Source organism: Pristiophorus japonicus, chromosome 5, assembly GCF_044704955.1.
Source record: "Pristiophorus japonicus isolate sPriJap1 chromosome 5, sPriJap1.hap1, whole genome shotgun sequence".
NCBI lineage: Eukaryota > Metazoa > Chordata > Chondrichthyes > Pristiophoridae > Pristiophorus > Pristiophorus japonicus.
Window position 1 is genome coordinate 268,046,933 of NC_091981.1, and position 16,034 is coordinate 268,062,966.

Consider the following 16,034-nt stretch of genomic DNA (forward strand, 5'->3'; position numbering starts at 1 on the left):
ACTAGCTGTAAGACAATAAGTCTCGACCCGCAGCAAAAAAGCCAGCGCCTTTACATGAGTTACTCAAATATGGGTTCCAGTCATTGTTAAGATGGCTTTTGTTTTCACGTGACCAAAGAGGACTCTTTTGAACTTGCCTACATTTTCATTCAACAAAAGTTGCGACTTGAAGTTAATCACAAGAAACTATTTCTAAAGGTAACATCTTTTAGGTAGAACTGAAGACAGAGTTTGCGATAGGCTAAAGATGTTACAGGTCATACAGGCTTCAAAAATCAAAAAGTGAGAAACTACTGGAAATGCAGGGATCGATATATATGTTGCTTGCAGCCTGGTAACTAGCTTTGTGTTTCAGCCTCAAAAAGCCAACAAATACATTTTCTGTCTTGACAATTGGAATTTCTATCTCTTCAGCATCATCACTGTTTGATCGTGGCCTAGTTGGTGAGTGTTCAGGGACAACAGTGTCTATTGTAATTTCACTGGATGCCCTCTGTCTCCTGGTACCCTTGAGAGATCTCTCATCTGCCAGCGTGCACGAGGGAAAATGTCAGTGGGAAAGCAATGACATCCAGAACATCATAACTCATTGCGTTTTATTAAAAAAAATTCTCCTCCTCTTCCCTCTGATTCTTTTTTCCCAATTATCTGAAATCTGTGTCCTGTGGTTACTGGCCCTCTTGCCAATGGAAACAGTTCATGTTTATTTATTCCATCAAAACCCCTCATAATTTTGAACATTTCTCCACGTAACTGAAGTCTCTCATCCCTGGCATAATTCTGGTAAAATCTCCAACATCCTTTATAAAGTGTGGTGCTCAGAATTGGACACACTACTTCAGCTGAGGTCTAATCTGTGATTTTATAAAGGTTTAGCACAACTTCCTTGCTTTTGTACTCTGAAAGAAAAAAGAATGAGATTTAAAAATGAAATTTAGCAAATTTACAATTTGGGCTATTCAATGCATTAAGGACTTACTGTTCAACTGGACCTAACTTCTGTGACTTCCATTCATTATCAGTTATGCCTTTGTGTGCTTTTTGTTGAAAAAGGACTGAATTTGTTGCTTGCAAAACAGGAAAAAAACGTGTTTAACTGTGCTTGTAGGATTTGTAACCTTATAACGTGGATCTGGCCAGTTCAGATCTGTTATTTTCTTCCTCTAGTTGCACAGTTGGAGCTTATATTGCGATCATAATTACTGTTGTACAAGCTGAGCGCGACTTGAGCTTAGAATTTAAAATGTCATCTGGAACTTGTGTGACCTGGATTCTCCTTGTCTGTCTTGGCTGTGACTATGCAAAAGTTATGGTTGCATAAACCAGACATCAGGTTGTATTTCAACAGACGGCTTTTAAAATGAACTGAGGTGTTGAGCTGTCCTGTATACAGACAAAACACTAATCCATATTCATGAATGTATCTATAATTTCAAAAATAGTTACCCTTCAAATAATGTTTTTCTTTTGAAGAGTTGATATGGCAGCTTGGAATGAAAGTGGGGGACTTTTTAAGGTCGGTTATGGCTGAAATTATTGGCAAAATCTAAATGTTTGTTTTACTTGGCTTTGTCTGCTAAATTGAGCTGTACAGTAGACTATCGGTTGAGCAATTGAGTAAAATTCCAGTTTCTAAAAGCGTTAAGTAAGAGCAGCAGATAGCTGCATTGTTAGAAGCAGGAAATATGAAGCCTAGCCATATACAGAAACAAGTGTCTTGTGTTGTGACATTTTGCTCGCACAAATCTGTGAACATAATCTGAGGGTGATATTATCCACATGTTCATCAACAGTCAGATGATATCAGCATCCTAACCCATTATCCCAATTATCCAGACATTACAAAACACTGAACTCAAATGTAGCAGCTGTGAGTTTGAGTCTAAGTGAAACGCATTAAAAAAAAAGTCTATTAATAAAGAGAGCAGTATGAAAATTGCAGTGATTTCCTTGCCTAATTAATTAGATCCACCAGATGGAAGTGAAGAGGCCAATATTGGTGCTCAAAATGTCTATAAACCTGAGCAAAAAGACAGCACAATGGATGAGAAAAAAAGATTTTTAATACACTTCAATCCTGTGTCGCAGTTTGAGATTGTCCTGGTTTGCATCCCTTTTGGCAAACTTACATAAAACTGACCATGTACTGTATTTTACGACCAGATGACTTTTTTTGTAGTGCTCATTGAAGTTAATTTGTATCAGACCCATATTAAAGAGACTTCAAAATCAGTAGGAAGTAGAAGTCTGCTTTGTCAGTTTGTTTCATTGCATTCTTTCATTTTTTTTTTAAACTTGTTTTCTCCCCATTGATGATCCATAAATTGTTGTTAAAGACTGATTACGGAAGCACTGCTTTGTGTTAATAGCACGTGCATATTTTTGCTGTTCATTTGGCTAGTGAAGGAGATGATACTAACCACATTGAAAAGTTGATGAAAAAAAACAAAACACTATTTTAGGAAAAGAAGATCCTGTTTAAATTTAAGTACAAATTGATTTCATTACAAAAAAAATAGTTTTATGGTGAGGTATATTACGATGTAATTTAAAAAATTAAGTCGTCAAAAGGTCGGATTTCATCTTTCAGGACAGGAAACATTGGTGTTAAAGTCAGTATGATTTCAAGTCATTGTGGCTTTAACATGAGTTTTTATTTGATTGACATGCATGGAATTTCAATTTATGATATCTGGAATTCTTTGTCATCATCATAGGCAGTCCCTTGAAGCGAGGATGACTTGCTTCCACGCCAAAAAGGGATGAGTTCACAGGTGTTTCAATGAAGGACCGAAGATTCCAGATCCCAAACTACATCGTGAAGGGTGGAAGATACCTGTGCTTGGATTTTTTTAACGTGTGGTTGCCATTGCACACCAGCCACCACACGGGCTTGACAGAGCAAGGTCTTGGTCCAGTGGCAAGGATTGCCCAAGACTAACTGGAGACCAGCTCTGCTGCACAGACTGAGCGCGCACACATATTGCAGTGTGGGCTGATCCGTGCTGCCCCTGGGCCCTTTCAAGGGCAATAGCATATTTCCTCTACAAGTAAATTACATGTTTCAGACTGATATATGCTTAAACAGATTGCAATTTCTCAAACTTTTATGGATTTTTGATTCTGTAAATATGTATGTGGTTACCCACTTGCTTCCAATGTTGCAAACATTTAGTTCTTTGACATCAGATCCTTACTGGGGTAGCCGAGTGAATGGTAGAGGTGGGTGGAAAGATCAGTTGACTGTGAAAACAGCTCGACTACTTGTGGTTTTAACTACAAATCTTCATCTGTCCAGTGATGGAATTAGTTCAAACCTGTTTGTTGGCTACAAAGAAAACCTAATCCTTGCTTGAGTACTCGGTGCAGGCCTAAATCACCGACACCAAAGTTCTGGATGAGATATTCATAATCTATTTCAGAATACACTTTTTCCAACATCCAGGAAACATGGTTGGGTTGTCCGTCTTGCTCAAGATTACATAATAACATAAGAACATAAGAAATAGGAGCAGGAGCAGGAGTAGCCCATACGGCCCCTCGAGCCTGCTCCGCCATTTAATAAGATCATGGCTGATCTGATCATGGACTCAGCTCCACTTCCCTGCCCGCTCCCTATAACCCCTTATTCCCTTATCGGTTAAGAAACTGTCTATTTCTGTCTTAAATTTATTCAATGTCCCAGCTTCCACAGCTCTCTGAGGCACCGAATTCCACAGATTAACAACCCTCAGGGAAGAAATTTCTCCTCATCTGTTTTAAATGGGCGGCCCCTTATTCTAAGATCATGCCCTCTATTTCTAGTCTCCCCCATCAGAAAAAACATCCTCTCTACATCCACCTTGTCAAGCCCTCTCATAATCTTATACGTTTCGATAAGGTTCCCTCATTCTTCTGAATTCCAATGAGTCGAGGCCCAACCTACTCAACCTTTCCTCATAAGTCAACCCCCTCATCCCCGGAATCAACCTAGTGAACCTTCTCTGAACTGCCTCCAAAGCAAGTTTCTACTTTATAAATGGAACAGCACCCCAAAATTTGCTTGATTAAGGTAAACCTCTGCTTGCGCCAGGAACATAAAAGATACTATAACTGCACCTCAACAGTCCTTATCGATCCAAAAAGCAGATGCTGCAAAATCTTTGCTGACAGCTGCTTCTATTTGTGGAACTCTATGCTTTGTATGTCTTGTGAAGATAATCCTGAGTACGCATTAAGTTATTGGAAAACCTGTAACTTTCCTGTAGTAGTCAAGTACAGTTCTTTTGATTTATCTCAAAGCAATCATTTGAGTCAATTTTATTTAAATGTGTTGCAGTTGCTACTGAATGCACCCTGTGATGACCGTTAACGTACAAATCAAAGGCCTTTTCATTGGTATTTCCAAAGCATTGCATGTAGGCATTTAGGATTTTATATTTTTAAAATCGGACTTGAAAAATTAAAACGTGATTATTTTGTTCCATTTTAATTGAAGTTTTCAGATCCAGAGTTCTGCCATGTACAAGAATTTGGGGATTGGAAAGATCGTTATCCAAGAACATAAGAAATAGGAGATGGAGTCGGCCATTCGGCCCTTTGAGCCTACTCTGCCATTCAAGAAGATCATGGCTAATCGACCTCAATTCCACCTTCCCGCGCTGTCACCATATCCCGAGGTCCAATGAACCTGTGCTTTTTTCAGAGATTGGTCCCATCTACTGATCTTTTCGCCATATTTCTCAGTCCCTTTACTCTTTGAAAATGCATCCAATTGTGTCTGGAACCTAGTTATAGTGTCTGATTCAATGATCTTCTCCAATAACTTATTTCATAGATTTGTTGCCCTTCGAGTGAAAAACTTATTTTTCTTTCTCTTAGCTTGTGTGGTCTAATGTTTAAAATCTTTACCACAATGAACAAATAGTTTGAGTCAGTTTAATTAATTCCCTGCATGAACTTGAAAACATCAGTTATATTACCTTGAAGTCTTTTATAAAGAAAACCATAGCAAGTTTCTTGAGTTTTCCTCATTTAAATTTCTGCTATCTGTAATTTCTTCCTTCTTAACACTACACTTTCAAGGATAACCGCATCCTTTCCATGAGGTGACCGGAGCTGCGCACATTATTCCAGCATATTGTATATAATTCAATTACTTGAGATAACTTTAAATATGTGTAATATTGTTGTAGAAACATAGAAAATAGGTGCAGAAGTAGGCCATTCGGCCCTTCTAGCCTGCACCGCCATTCAATGAGTTCATGGCTGAACATGCAACTTCAGTACCCCATTCCTGCTTTCTCGCCATATCCCTTGATCCCCCGAGTAGTAAGGACTTCATCTAACTCCTTTTTGAATATATTTAGTGAATTGGCCTCAACAACTTTCTGTGGTAGAGAATTCCACAGGTTCACCACTCTCTGGGTGAAGAAGTTTCTCCTCATCTCGGTCCTAAATGGCTTACCCCTTATCCTTAGACTGTGACCCCTGGTTCTGGACTTCCCCAACATTGGGAACATTCTTCCTGCATCTAACCTGTCTAAACCCGTCAGAATTTTAAACGTTTCTATGAGGTCCCCTCTCATTCTTCTGAGCTCCAGTGAATACAAGCCCAGTTGATCCAGTCTTTCTTGATAGGTCAGTCCCGCCATCCCGGGAATCAGTCTGGTGAACCTTCGCTGCACTCCCTCAATAGCAAGAATGTCTTTCCTCAGGTTAGGACACCAAAACTGTACACAATACTCCAGGTGTGGCCTCACCAAGGCCCTGTACAACTGTAGCAACACCTCCCTGCCCCTGTACTCAAATCCCCTCGCTATGAAGGCCAACATGCCATTTGCTTTCTTAACCACCTGCTGTACCCGCATGCCAACCTTCAATGACTGATGTACCATGACACCCAGGTCTCGTTGCACCTCCCCTTTTCATAATCTGTCACCATTCAGATAATAGTCTGTCTCTCTATTTTTACCACCAAAGTGGATACCCTCACATTTATCCACATTATATTTCATCTGCCATGCATTTGCCCACTCACCTAACCTATCCAAGTCGCTCTGCAGCCTCATAGCATCCTCCTCGCAGCTCACACTGCCACCCAACTTAGTGTCATCCGCAAATTTGGAGATACTACATTTAATCCCCTCGTCTAAATCATTAATGTACAGTGTAAACAGCTGGGGCCCCAGCACAGAACCTTGCGGTACCCTACTAGTCACTGCCTGCCATTCTGAAAAGTACCCATTTACTCCTACTCTTTGCTTCCTGTCTGACAACCAGTTCTCAATCCATGTCAGCACACTACCCCCAATCCCATGTGCTTTAACTTTGCACATTAATCTCTTGTGTGGGACCTTGTCGAACGCCTTCTGAAAGTCCAAATATACCACATCAACTGGTTCTCCTTTGTCCACTTTACTGGAAACATCCTCAAAAAATTCCAGAAGATTTGTCAAGCATGATTTCCCTTTCACAAATCCATGCTGACTTGGATCTATCATGTCACCTCTTTCCAAATGCGCTGCTATGACATCCTTAATAATTGATTCCATCATTTTACCCACTACTGGGTCAGGCTGACCGGTCTATAATTCCCTGTTTTCTCTCTCCCTCCTTTTTTAAAAAGTGGGGTTACATTGGCTACCCTCCACTCGATAGGAACTGATCCAGAGTCAATGGAATGTTGGAAAATGACTGTCAATGCATCCACTATTTCCAAGGCCACTTCCTTAAGTACTCTGGGATGCAGTCCATCAGGCCCTGGGGATTTATCGGCCTTCAATCCCATCAATTTCCCCAACACAATTTCCCAACTAATAAGGATTTCCCTCAGTTCCTCCTCCTTACTAGACCCTCTGACCCCTTTTATATCCGGAAGGTTGTTTGTGTCCTCCGTAGTGAATACTGAACCAAAGTACTTGTTCAATTGGTCCGCCATTTCTTTGTTCCCCGTTATGACTTCCCCTGATTCTGACTGCAGGGGACCTACGTTTGTCTTTACTAACCTTTTTCTCTTTACATATCTATAGAAACTTTTGCAATCCGTCTTAATGTTCCCTGCAAGCTTCTTCTCGTACTCCATTTTCCCTGCCCTAATCAAACCCTTTGTCCTCTTCTGCTGAGTTCAAAATTTCTCCCAGTCCCTGGGTTCGCTGCTATTTCTGGCCAATTTGTATGCCACTTCCTTGGCTTTAATACTATCCCTGATTTCCCTTGATAGCCGCGGTTGAGCCACCTTCCCTTTTTTATTTTTACGCCAGACAGGAATGTACAATTGTTGTAGTTCATCCATGCGGTCTCTAAATGTCTGCCATTGCCCATCCACAGTCAACCCCTTAAGTATCATTCGGCAATCTATCCTAGCCAATTCACACCTCATACCTTCAAAGTTAGCCTTCTTTAAGTTCTGGACCATGGTCTCTGAATTAACGGTTTCATTCTCCATCCTAATGCATAATTCCACCATATTATGGTCACTCTTCCCCAAGGGGCCTCGCACAATGAAATTGCTAATTAATCCTCTCTCGTTACACAACACCCAGTCTAAGATGGCCTCCCCCCTAGTTGGTTCCTCAACATATTGGTCTCGAAAACCATCCCTTATGCACTCCAGGAAATCCTCCAGTATTGCTTCCAGTTTGGTTAGCCCAATCTATGTGCATATTAAAGTCACCCATTATAACTGCTGCACCCTTATTGCATGCACCCCTAATTTCCTGTTTGATGCCCTCCCCAACATCACTACTACTATCTGTTTGGAGGTCTGTACACAACTCCCACTAATGTTTTTTGCCCTTTGGTGTTCTGCAGCTCTACCCATATAGATTCCACATCCTCCAAGCTTAATGTCCTTCCTAACTATTGCATTAATCTCCTTTTTAACCAGCAATGCTACCCCACCTCCTTTTCCTTTTATTCTATCCTTCCTGAATGTTGAATACTCCTGGATGTTGAGTTCCCAGCCCTGATCATCCTGGAGCCATGTCTCTGTAATCCCAATCACATCATATTTGTTAACATCTATTTGCACAGCTAATTCATCCACCTTACTACAGATACTCCTTGCATTAAGACACAAAGCCTTCAGGCTTGTTTTTTTAACACCCTTTGTCCTTTTAGAATTTTGCTGTACAGTGGCCCTTTTTGTTCTTTGCCTTGGGTTTCTCTGCCCTCCACTTTTCCTCATCTCCTTTCTGTCTTTTGCTTTTGTCTCCTTTTTGTTTCCCTCTGTCTCCCTGCATTGGTTCCCATCCCCCTGCCATATTAGTTTAACTCCTCCCTTGTGGAACAGACAACTAAATTTGAAGAAAATGAAATATCTCATTATTTTGCACATTACAGATCTAGGTGGAAAAGACTGTACTGTGTATAATAATGCCATCATCATAGGCAGTCCCTCGAAATCGAGGAAGACTTGCTTCCACTCCAAAAGTGAGTTCTCAGGTGACTGTACGGTCCAATATGGGAACCACAGTCTCTGTCGCAAGTGGGGCAGAGAGTCATTGGAGGAGAGGGTGGGTGGGGAGTCTGGTTTGCCGCACGTTCCTTCCGCTGCCTGCGGCAGCACAAAATGTACACAGACCTCTGGACTGCAGTTAAATAGTTGCAAATGTGGCCAAAAATAATTTGCATGTTTTCAGTATATAGTTGCTGCTGGCAATGACGGGACAAAAAACGTATTTAATTGAAAAAAAAATCTTGCACTCAAAGCCTTCCTACTTTATTAAGTTTAATAAATTATTTCCAATATTACTGTTATAAATGTAACATCCAACAGCTTACATTTCTATAGCATTCGTTGCATGCAGAGACATTTCAGGTCAGTGGCTATTGAACTGCAAACCGAACAGGCACAGGAGCGGCAAAAACACCGTCGCAGTGAAAGGTTTTAAGGAGGTTTTTGAAAGAAAGAATGAAAGAAACTTGAAGGCAAGGAACAGAAGTCACGAGGCAGAGATGGATGAAGATCCAGAGACTAGAGGCATGTTGGATGCTGGAGTAAGAGACTGGTGTCTGAGGAGCAGAGCGTATGCATAGGGACATGGAACTGGAAGAGATTACTGGGGTAAGGAGGGCAAGGCTGCGGAGGGAGGTGAAAACTCTAGGTTGATTGGGACAAAAGTTGTTTGCGGCATTTGTTGCGTATTGTAGTATGTGGGGGGTGGAAGCGGGGAAGCCTCAAGGAGACCGTTGGAGAAGTCTAGTTATGAGGTGATTATAGTTGCATATTGGAGTTTCTGCAGCAGAAGAGCATTGGAATGATTCGGATGTTGGGAGAATGTTGATGTCGGAGTCTAGCATTATGTTAAGGTTCTGCACTCCTAGTTATATTTTGAGATGGCAGTTGGAGGGATTCAAGGCTGGAGGCACTTTGATATTTGTGGGAACTGGAGGAAAGCTTTGATTCTGCTGACATTATGCAGGAGGAATGATCCAAATCTTAATATTGGCTAGGCAGTTGGGGAACTTGGGGCTAATGTAGATGGCAGGGAAGTCTCTGACGCGGTCCCTCAAATCGAGGATGACTTGTTTCCACACCAAAAAGGGATGAGTTCACAGGTGTTTCAATGAAGGACCTAATATTCCAGGTCCCGAACTGCATATTGAAGGGTGGAAGATGCCTGGGATTTTTTTTGAATGTGTGTTGGCCGTTGCACGGGCTTGACAGAGCTTGGTCTTGGTCCAGTGGCAAGGGTTAACCAAGACGACTGGAGACCTGCTGCACGGACCTAGTGCGCGCACACATCGCAGTGTGGGCTGGGAAGTAGAGCTGTGTTGTCTGTGTACATGTGAAAGCTGATTCCATGTTCTGGATGATGTTGTTGAGGGATAACAAATAAATGATGAGGTAACTGTATATGCACAGAAGGAGAAAACTTGGGCCGGAATGGAATATTTGCTATCCAACAGGTAGAGGAGTAACCATTGCTGCAGAGGAGCGATGTTTTGTGCAAGGGTGAGGAGGGACACACATGGGTGCTGAGCGCAGGGGTTTAAGTTTCATGGACAAGATAAAGTTTGTGGTGGTGGAGGAGGAGAAGCTATGGACCAATTGTGGGTGGGTATCAGTAGGGGAATGAGCAATTTACACACATATACACTGCTGCTCACGCACGAGCGATTCCATTGTGCACTAATTGTCCGCAGTGCAGTCTGTCTTTGAACGCATAATATCTTGAATGGTGCCTGCAGTAGTGACCTCTGTCATATGGAGTTTTCTGCAGAAAAAAAGGGTGAAGTGAATAAATATATTCAATAGAAAATAGTATTGTCCAGTAGCAAAGTTTATGGAAGGAACTGAAAAACGAGACCCCTCGTGCACCTTGCCCCCTGACTGTTGTGGCTGTCGTCATTCTGGTCATCTATGACTTGGAGATGCCCTGGTATCCTGCCCAGCATAATCAAAACAAATTAATTGGTTACCTTAATCTCCTTTATAGTTTTGTAAGACTTTCCTGTGTAAAATGACAGGTAAGTTTGACTACATAATATTGTGCATCAAAGTAATTTGCTGTATCTTAAGCCCCTTTGGGAATTTTCTGAGCTGTGTTGAGAAGCTACACAAATGCAAGCTTTTTTTTCTTTTAGGAACTTTCTGATCACTTGCAGATCCAAGTATTTAAAATGTACATTCTTGTGTCCCCTTTTTACAAAGAAAAATTAGTTTTTATTTACTGGCACACAACTGGCATTTTCTGGTGATGTATAATGTGGATTGACAATCTGTGATATTATGACTAGATTTTTTTTTTTTTAAATGAGGTGGGGGTGAAGTTTGCACTGTTATAATTTCAGAAATGAGTCTGAAATGCAGCTGTGCTGGTTTCAGGAGAGAGGTGCTATGTATGGCTACATATTCGGGTGAGGGGGGAGCCATCATAAGAACATAAGAATTAGGAACAGGAGTAGGCCATCTAGCCCCTTGAGCCTGCTCCGCCATTCAACAAGATCATGGCTGATCTGGCCGTGGACTCCGCTCCACTTACCCGCCCGCTCCCCGTAACCCTTAATTCCCTTATTGGTTAAAAATCTATCTATCTGTGATTTGAATACATTCAATGAGCTAGCCTCAACTGCTTCCTTGAGCAGAGAATTCCACAGATTCACAACCCTCTGGGAGAAGAAATTCCTTCTCGACTCAGTTTTAAATTGACTTCTAGTTCTAGTCTCCCCTACCAGTGGAAACAATCTCTCTGCCTCTATCTTGTCTATCCCTTTAATTATTTTAAATGTTTCTATAAGATCACGCCTCATCCTTCTGAACTCCAACGAGTGAAGACCCAGTCTACTCAATCTATCATCATAAGGTAACCCTCTCATCTCAAGAATCAGCCTAGTGAATCGTCTCTGTACCCCCTCCAAAGCTAGTATATTCTTCCTTAAGTAAGGTGACTAAAACTGCACGCAGTACTCCAGGTGCGGCCTCACCCATACCCTATACAGTTGCAGCAGGACCTCCCTGCTTTTGTACTCCATCCCTCTCACAATGGAGGCCAACATTCCATTCGCCTTCCTGATTACCTGCTGCACCTGCAAACTAACTTTTTGGGATTCATGCACAAGGACCCTCAGGTCCCTCTGCACCGCAGCATGTTGTAATTTCTCCCCATTCAAATAATATTCCCTTTCACTTTTTTTTTCCAAGGTGGATGACCTCACACTTTCCGACATTGTATTCCATCTGCCAAACCTTCGTCCATTCACGTAACCTATCTAAATCTCTTTGCAGCCTCTCTGTGCCCTCTACACAACCTGCTTTCCCACTAATCTTTGTGTCATCTGCAAATTTTGTTACACTACACTCTGTCCCCTCTTCCAGGTCATCTATGTATATTGTAAACAGTTGTGGTCCCAGCACCGATCCCTGTGGCACACCACTAACCACCGATTTCCAACCTGACAAGGAGCCATTTATCCCGACTCTCTGCTTTCTGTTAGCCAGCCAATTCTCGATCCATGCTAATACATTTCCTCTGACTCCGCGTACCTTTATCTTCTGCAGTAACCTTTTGTGTGGCACCTTATCGAATGCCTTTTAGAAATCTACATACGCCACATCCATCGGTACACCTCTATCCACCATGCTCGTTATATCCTCAAAGAATTCCAGTAAATTAGTTAAACATGATTTCCCCTTCATGAATCCATGTTGCGTCTGCTTGATTGCACTATTCCTATCTAGATGTCCCGCTATTTCTTCCTTAATGATAGCTTCAAGCATTTTCCCCACTACAGATGTTCAACTAACTGGCCTATAGTTACCTGCCTTTTGTCTGCCCTCTTTTATTTTAAACAGAGGCATTACATTAGCTGCTTTCCAATCCGCTGGTACCTCCCCAGAGTCCAGAGATTTTTGGTAGATTACAACGAATGCATCTGCTATAACTTCCGCCATCTCTTTTAATACCCTGGGATGCATTTCATCAGGTCCAGGGAACTTGTCTACCTTGAGTCCCATTGGCCTGTCCAGCACTAGCCCCCTAGTGATAGTGATTATCTCAAGGTCCTCCCTTGCCACATTCCTGTGACCTGGTTTTTGTGCCTTCCACTGTGAAGAACGAAGCAAAATAATTGTTTAAGGTCTCAGCCATTTCCACATTTCCCATTATTAAATCCCCCTTCTCATCTTCTAAGGGACCAACATTTATTTTAGTCACTCTTCCGTTTTATATATCGGTCAAAGCTTTTATGTTTTTATGTTTTGCGCAAGTTTACTTTCGTAATCTATCTTTCCTTTATTGCTTTCTTACTATCTTTCCTTTCTTTATTGCATTCTTATTGATTTGGCAGCAGCTTACAAGACACACGGAAAGACTAGGTCTCTGCTCGGGCAAGGTAAGTTGGGCCATTTACATTTATAAATACAGTTGATGATGGGAAACTGTGCTTGCGGTCAACTGTATTTTTATAATGTAAATGCGCTTTTGCTGGTGACCTTTCATGGTGTCTGACCCACTTTAAAACCATGAAAGTTGAGGCTAACTCAATGATTTGAGCTGAATTAAATATTGTTTCTTTTGGCTATGGAAAGCTGGACTTGGTGAGCTTGAACAAATATGTGAAACATGAAGCACTAAGTGAAGGAAAACAATCCTGGGTTGTAAATGCATGATCTCTTTGCTCTTACATTCTGTTCCTCCATTTATCACTGGTGGACATAATCTAAGTCAATGTTTCAGTGCAGTACTGAGGGAGTTGTCATCTTCCAGATGTTAAACTGTTCAGATTGATGTTATAGGTCCCATGGCACTCTTTAAAGAATGGGAAGTTCTTTCAATGTTCTGCCCAGCATCCTTCCTTTTAACCAATACCACCAAAAATAAACTGTCCATTTATCTCATTGATCTGTTTGAGACCTTGCTGTATGCAGATTGATTGCTGTTTGCTTACAAAACAGCAATGACTACTCAAAAGTAATTCCCTGGTTATGAACTGCTTACTGAGGACATGAAAGGTGCTATATCAATGGAAATTCTTTGTTTCTCTCCATTTCTTTTTTTTCTTTCTTCCATCTCTCAAATCTGACGTGTCTTGTAGAATTCCAGGTGCAGAGACGGCCAGTAATGTGCTATAATTGGCATTGAAAGCAGTTTTTCATTTTATAATGGTATTGCAGTATGCATGGGGTGGCACAGAAGGAATATTCCTGTTGACAGACTTTTTATTAAGTGTGAAGAGATAACGTTTATTGGCAGTGCATAATAAATTTACAGAGCTTGGGAATAAAACATGAAAGAAACTTGGAAAAGTATAGCTTGGACTTGTATAATAATGGAGACAAATGAGCACAATATGTGCATACTATATTTTTTCTGAATTTTAAGTTCTTGCATTCTTTGGAACAGCTATTTAAATTACTGAAAAAGGGGAACCGATAGCATAGTGGCTTAGAACAAAGCCTTCATTTCTATTGGCTGGATTTGAATCCAGTCCACATTGATGAGAATAATATTTGATTTCCTTGGCTATGGGACAACTAAGCACATTGTGAATCTGCTGGACTTTAACTGGCATTCTCACTCCAGTGTGGTTAATGTGGGAAACTGAAATGGCACTCTGGTATATTTAAAGATGCTCTACTGAGTTAAGGCTACCTACGGTCCAAACTCCCAAGGCCCCACCCCACTGCAGGCCAAGAACGGGGAAACACTCATCAAGGACACCGAGGCAGTCAGGGCCCACTGGAAGGAGCACTTTGAAGATCTCCTCAATCAAGACTCTGCCTTTGACTCAAGTGTTCTCGACTCATCGCGCAGCATGCAACCCGCCACCACCTCAGTGAAACCCCAATGTTGCACGAGGTAGGAAAAGCCATCAGGCAGCTCAAGAACAACAAGGCTACAGGAGAAGATGGAATCCCTGCTGAGGCGCTAATATATGGCAGAGAGGTGCTGTTGGCATAGATACATAACCTCCTCTCTCTCATCTGGAGGGAGGAGAGCATGCCGGAAGATCTGAGAGATGCAGTGATCGTGACCATCTTTAAAAAAGGGGGCAGGTCTGATTGCGGCAACTACAGAGGAATCTCCCTGCTATCGGCTACTGGGAAAGTTGTCGCTAGAGTTCTTCTGAACCGTCTTCTCCTTGTGGCGGAGGAGCCCCTCCCGGAGTCACAGTGCAGATTTCGGCCCCTACGGGGCACAACGGACATGATCTTTGCAGTGTGACAGCTGCAGAAAAAATGCAGGGAGCAGTGCCAGCCCTTATCCATGGCCTTCTTCGACCTTACAAAGGCCGTTGACACTTCCAACCGCGATAGTCGATGGAGGGTCCTCCTCCGTTTCGGATGCCCCCAAAAGTTCATCAACATCCTTCGCCTGCTCCACGACGACATGCAGGCTGTGATCCTTACCAACAGACCCAGTCCACATCCGGACCGAGGTCAAACAGGGCTGCATCATCGCTCCAACCCTCTTCTCAATCTTCCTCGGTGCCATGCTCCACCTCAGTCAGCAAGCTCCCCGCTGGAGTGGAACTAAACTGCAGAACCAGTGGGAAGCTGTCTAACCTTCGCCACCTCCAGGCCAGGTCCAAGGCAACCCCAACCTCGTCGAGCTACAGTACGCGGACGATGCCTGCGTCTGCGCATATTTAGATGCTGAACTTCAGGATATAGTCGACGTATTTACTGAGGCATAGAAAAGCATGGGCCTTGCGCTAAATATACCTAAGATAAAAGTCTTCCACCAGTCTGTCCTCTCCGCACAACACTGCCCCCCAGTCATCAAGATTCACACCACCTCCAGTGCGTCGGTGCAGCCTTCGGCCGCCTGAGGAAAAGAGCGTTCGAAGACCAGGCCCTCAAATCTATCACCAAGCTCATGGTTTACAGAGCTGTATTAATACCTGCATGGCTCAGAGGCACGGACCATGTAAAGTTAACACTCAAGTCGCTGGAGAAGTACCATCAACGATGCCTCCGCAAGATCCTACAAATCCGCTGGGAGGACAGATGCACCAATGTTGGCATCCTCGACCAGGCCAACATCCCCAGCATTGAGGCACTGACCATGCTTGGTCAGCTCCGCTGGGCGGGCCACATTGTCCGCATGCCAGACACTAGACTCCCAAAGCAAGCGCTGTACTCTGTGCTCCTTCATGACAAACGAGCCAAGGGTGGGCAGAGGAGATGTTACAAGGACACCTTCAGCGTCCCTGATCGTGCGGCATCCCCACTGACACCTGGGAATCCCTGGCCAAAGACCGACCTAAGTGGAGGAAGTGCATCCGGGAGGGCGCTGAGCGCCTCGAGTCTCATCGCTAAGTGCATGCAGAAAACCAGCGTAGGCAGCGGAAGGAACGCACGGCAAACCTGTCCCACCCTCCCTTACCCTCAACGACTGTCTGTCCCATCTATGGCAGGGACTGTGGCTCTCGTATTGGACTGTTTCAGCCACTTAAGGACTCATTGTTAGAGTGGAAGCAAGTCTTCCTCGATTCCGAGGGACTGCCTATGATGATGACTGAGTTGGGGTTAAGATTTACACTGAGGCAGTGCAGACTTTTATTGCCACCACCTATTTGAGACTTTAGTGTGTTGGTGTTGGCACTGG

The 16,034-nt window shown here is 42.8% G+C and overlaps 1 protein-coding gene across 3 annotated transcripts in view; it reads left to right on the plus strand.

The window, feature by feature from the left end:
- lmbr1 (limb development membrane protein 1) overlaps positions 1-16,034 on the plus strand; it is a 245,541-nt gene that overhangs the window by 67,261 nt on the left and 162,246 nt on the right. The gene's annotated exons all lie outside the window — the stretch shown is intronic.